The sequence below is a fragment of the Anopheles arabiensis genome, chromosome 2 (assembly GCF_016920715.1).
Source record: "Anopheles arabiensis isolate DONGOLA chromosome 2, AaraD3, whole genome shotgun sequence".
NCBI lineage: Eukaryota > Metazoa > Arthropoda > Insecta > Diptera > Culicidae > Anopheles > Anopheles arabiensis.
In genome coordinates, this window is record NC_053517.1 from 11112265 (window position 1) to 11117837 (window position 5573).

The 5573-nt window shown below is 47.6% G+C and overlaps 1 non-coding gene across 1 annotated transcript; it reads left to right on the forward strand.

Moving 5' to 3' along the window:
• The first annotated feature begins 2072 nt into the window (after positions 1-2072).
• Trnar-acg lies at positions 2073-2145 on the forward strand. The gene has a single exon. It is a non-coding gene; the product is annotated as a tRNA-Arg (tRNA).
• Positions 2146-5573: the final 3428 nt, after the last annotated feature.

A 5573-nucleotide genomic window follows, 5' to 3' on the forward strand; every position in this document is an offset into this window, starting at 1 on the left:
CAGAGAAAACATAAGAACTATCTGCTCACCGTACCACAACGAGCATGGTAGGAGAGATAATATTACAATGGAAAACGGTAACTACAGAACTTGAGAAAAGAAAGATTAAAACAAATCGAGTAGCTAAGGCCACTAAAAAAACCAACCACTGTGTCACTGGCTTTATGTCATATCAATGGGCGCTTTTGAAATGCAAACTTTGCCCCCTCTTTCGCTCTCCCTTCAGCCCGCTCGTTTCAGCCCGAGCACAATGGGCTGGGCGAAGGTGGTTCGGTTGAAAGGAAGCATGCCAACCATATTATGCACGTACTTTTGCAACGTAAGTACAACGGAGCCTAGGAAAGCAAAAGCCTCGCGGCTGAACTGCTCTCATTCTTGCTCCCCACCCTTGAACAATGTCACCGGTGTGTGTGTGTGTGTGTGTGTGTGTGTGTGTGTGTGTGTGTGTGTGTTTATTCAGAAAAAGGAGCTTTCCCGTGTCCTGTGTCTGCTTCTGTGGATATGGTTTGCTGCTGAAGAAAACTGAACGGCACTCACTGTTGCGAACGGACGCTTGCTTGCAAGATGAAGCCGTCGCGAACGGTGCCACGTTTCGGTACCGAGGGCACGACGCGAGACAAGCTCGGAAAAGCGGGTCCGTATGCTGGGGTTTGTGAATGTATTTGCATACATTTTCCTATCCACCCACGAGTGCGCGCGCGAAATGCCCTTGGCCAGTGCCGGTTGCGGGCCGTTTTTCTTTCCGTGGGCAAATAATTGTAAAGACGAATCCGCAACGAAAGGTAACACGGGCTATGTTTACCGAGCCCAGCGGTCAATTTACAAATGTGTCGCCGCCTACCCATCATCAATGGTCGTCAATGGTGAATGGAATGAATGATTCGAATAGTTGCTTTCCATACCAAAACAAAACTACTGACACAATTTTTTTTGGAGATAATCAACAAAACCAAAAAATATAACATCAACTGAATCTTGTACACTTTCTAGCGGTTTTCGTATGCGTTAGTGTTCATTTTCTTACAAAAGTGTACTCCCGAGAGTGATTTGGAAGTTTTCCCCTTCACTACCCAAAAACCCTACTCCTATCGATGAAGACAGATGACAGCAAAATTGAAAAAGGACCAGCACCGAAGAAATCGATACTGGGCGCGCGCGCGATGTTGGAGTTCGGGTCCTTTCCTACGCAGAGCGCTCCATGGCTTCGAAGAGTCAGCTGACATTGACATAAATTCGACGAATCGAGCGTTTTGTGTGTGTTCTGTGCCATCCTGTCCCGTCCCACCGTTACAGCCCACTTCATCCCTTCGTGGGGGAGGGGTGTAAGATGTGTGAGGGTGGTGGAAAATGTGTGATTTATGGTGCTACTTTACTGCTCCCTTCCTTATCGAAACGGTGGTGGTGGTGTTGGGGCTATGGAGGTGAAATCAATTCAACCAACTTTTTTGTCTGCACTCGTTTTGGAGAGATTTGTTTTTCCGTACTTTCCGCCTTCATGCTGTAAGGATAGTGGGGAAGAGCGTTGCTCGATACAGGCCACGATTTTGCCTTCCTCTACAACGTACACTGTAAGTGTAGCACCATAAGGAAAAGGATTACAGGGAGCTGTGTTCAATGTTAAACTCAAAGGCTCGAAGTACATAATGACACTCTTTCTTTTTATCAGTTGTATTGTGATGGAGTTATTGAAACAAAGTGAAATAATAAAAAAAGAAAAAAAGAATTAGAAATACTGAACACTATTGAAATTAATGACATACTTCGGTGATATTCAAACAATCGGTTAAATTAATGAATGTAAGTATCTGAACAATAAATTGTAACACAATAAATGCTACGTTCAGTATTTTAATGTACTTGAAAGAAATTTCAGAAATTGCCTATTGCGTCTGAACGAATGAGAGGACAAGGAAATGTGCAACAACGAGTAAAACCAAAGGGGAAAAGAAGAAAACATCCAAAGAAAGAGGATAGAATAAAGAAAGAATCGAAGAACACAAACGAAGCAGAAAATGACAAACAAACGATTCTCAAACGCATCAGAATACTTGCTAACGCTCCCTTTCCCAACGGGTCCTGTGGCGCAATGGATAACGCGTCTGACTACGGATCAGAAGATTCCAGGTTCGACTCCTGGCAGGATCGCTCAACGAGATACTTTTTTTGCCTATGTTATTACATACTCAACAACACAAACTTCTGTTTTACGTCTTCAACACACGCTGCCCACTCACGGCCTCCCCCTCCCCGCTCGTAGCACCAATTAAGCTGTGATACACAGCCCTTCGCTTGCAGTGCGAAACGTCATCCGCAACAAACAAAACATGCCCGCCCGGGCACGGTCAACCGTGTGGTGGGACGAGCACTGCGCACGCGTAAACAAATTAAATACCCTGCCTTTCTACCATCTTGCCCACCCGAAAGACGCCCTCCCGTGTGTTTGCGGCACGTGTAACGGGGTGTTGTGCGCTGCCACCGTCTCCAGATAGTGTGTTTGGAGCAGCGTTAGCCATTGAAGGGGTTTGTGTTTCGTACGTACCGACCATGGAGTGGATGGAAAAGAATTTATGTGTATATATTTAACGCTGGCGACAACTAGAGTCAGAATGAAGTTGAGTGTGTGTGGAAGGGGGGGGATGACACACAGTCCCGAACTTAGTTGGTAGCGCAGTGGCAAACACAGACACAGAACAGCACTGATAATAATAAAATCGAGAAAAATGTGCCCATCGCATGCAATTCCCATTGGGAAGGTTGTTTTTGTAGCAGCACACGATTCTCGTTGGGTTTTCTTGTTTGGTTTCCGAGCTTGGTCGCTGGTGCGACCTCACGCAAAGCACTGAACCAGTTAATGGTTGAACCGAGCGAAGGAGAAAGAGAGAGAGAGAGATAAAGCGAAAGGGTAAGCCGCATAAAGCTGTAGCTTTCTGTTACCACTCTGTTAGGGGTTCGATTGTCGATGCGAAATGAACACGAGAGCGATGCGATAAGGAGCACACCGGGGTCGATAAAGATTTCGGGGATCGGGTGAGAAGGTTTTGCTGTAAGAATGGAGCAAACAATCATTCTCATTAAAGAGACTATTATTTGATATAATTTTGTATAGGGAGATTTCGGATAGAACGATCCATTGCCATCGGCGAGGGAACACGGAACTTCCAACTCGCCAAAAACAAACAGAACAAACAAGCGCTAGCGAGACACACAGCAGAACCTTCCCGTGTTATACTAATTTAAATTAATCACTCTTGTCTTGTTGTGTCTTTTTTTCCCTTTGTGCACGGCTTTACCAAATGCCACACCGTTCCGTTGAAATGTGTTGAAATCACTCTTTTTGGTGTGTCCATTCCGTCCGAGATCGCGGCCTTCGCGAGTGCAGGAAATCATCGGCAAACATGGCAAAACATGGCACCACCATCACCACCACCGTTGGATGCAGCAGCAGTACTCCACAGCCTTGACCTCTTCCCTCGCCTTCGCCGGATTTGTTCACCTTCTCTGCGAGTGAGTAGATGCGCTTTACCAGCTCCTGTCGTCTCATGGGGCTCACTGCCGCCCCTCCCCCCCATCGGCTGCCCTCTGTACACTGTTCCAGTGAGTGCCATTCTCTCGCTCTCTTTTGGGTTCTGCCTTATTTTTTTGTTTCGCCGTCATACTACACGTGCTACACGTGTCAGGTTCTATTTTAGCCAAACCTGAAAAATGTGACGTTTTTTTTCACTGCCGATAATTTCTGACGAACGTATCTCTCGTGCCGTACCGTACGAGGTGACGAGGGAGGTTGAAAGGTGGTTGGAGCGCACGATTGAAACGTACAGTTAAAGGGGCGCGGGTTGTAAGCCACGGGCGGTCACACTGCTGTGTGCGTTGTGTGCGCGCGTATTTGGCCGCCTCGTCGCGTATCGCGCGCGCATCGATCACGGAAACGTGCGAAAGATTCGCGACACGTGACCGCGCGTTGAAACTGCGCTGTGGATGAGGTGCAGTAGGATGGGACTGGTTGAGAGGACCAAGCCCTGGGGGGGGGGGGGGGTTGTCAGCCAAACAAAACAAGTCAAACTGTGCGCAGAGGAAGAGAGAGAAAAAAAGCAGAGGTAAGAGGGAGCTATCCACTGCGTTTTGGTGAGATGAACGTGAGCCAACTGTATCTCAGTCCTCAGTCAGTCTCTTCAATATTCAGAAACCGACCGACCAGAAAGGGAATTCCCAATTCTCCCCTCTCGGACACTATTTGTGCAGCAGAAAGAGACATAATTGTAGTAAGAATTTGCATATTTTAATCGCAAAAATGATATTATTTCATCCTAAAGCACAGAATACATTATTAACCCTTCACCCGTTGTAAGTAGCACACAACCGCACACGATACTGCGTGCGAGCGACAATTATGCTACTGATTACGCCACTTTGCAAAGCACCTCCTTCTCCCTTGGCACCAACACTCTCACCCAACCGAAACCGCCCGAAAGTCGCAAAGTCACAATTTCGATTGTGGCGCGTGCCTTTACCGCGAGCAGTTTGCCACGTTAAACACACACACACACACGCTCATTGGCTGGCACAAGCAGCATTCGCGAAGGCATACGATCCCCGCTCGATCAACCCTTCACGCGCTAACACGCGCTGCTCCTTCTTGATCTCTCGGGAGTGCAAAAACAGCGGCCAAACCTTCGAGCGAGACGCCGAGCGCGTTGTCGCTATTCTCACAGCCTCTAAAACTTCGCTTCTTCTTTCATCCGTGCAAGTGTGTGTGTGTCTTAGTGTATGTGTGTGTTTTTTTTTTGCGCTGCTGCTTTTGCACGATCGCCGTTCAGCTGTGTGCGCCGCGAGTCGTAGCGCAGCAAGCTCTGTGGCCCTGCAAGGTCCTCTCCTCCTCCCTGCAACCACCGTAGATCCCCCTCCCACCCCCCATTACCCTTTGAGTAACATACAGCTGCAGCCCTGAAACGGAAAGGGAAGAAGGAAAATCGCGCAAGCCCGCGCTGGCAAGCGAGCGCGCGCGCACATACACCGCCATCGCTGCTGTATTGGTGTGTGAGCGGGCGCGCGCGCGCGAAACACGATAAAACAAAGGAACGCTTTGTGTCTCGGTGAGCCGACGATGGGGCGGGAGGGTTTTCGGAACGAAAATCGATTGAATAACGGCAGTGGCTGTGTGCGGGAGGGGGGAGGGGGGAGTATCTTGAGCGAAGGGCGTACGGCGCACGGAAGTATACATCGCCGTGCAAGAGCATCCCAGGAACGAATGGGGCGGGTAAGGGTAATGATTAATTTTATTTATGAGCCGAGGAGTTGAGAAGTGGGGACAGGGTAGTGTTTTTTTCATGTTTTTGTATTGTTTTTGCTTCATCTTAGCTTCATCTGTTTGATGGTAACGATACAAAGTAGATTTTATTTGATTTTTTGTCGTAAAATAAGTCGACATAGTGATATCATTGAATATACTACGGTCACCGGTAACAGCTTAATAACATCTGTATAAGGACCAATTGTGAATATCCAAGGCATAGGTTCGAATGTCTAAATTCAGGATTCATCTCTCACTACATTTTTACGTTACATTTACATTTTAA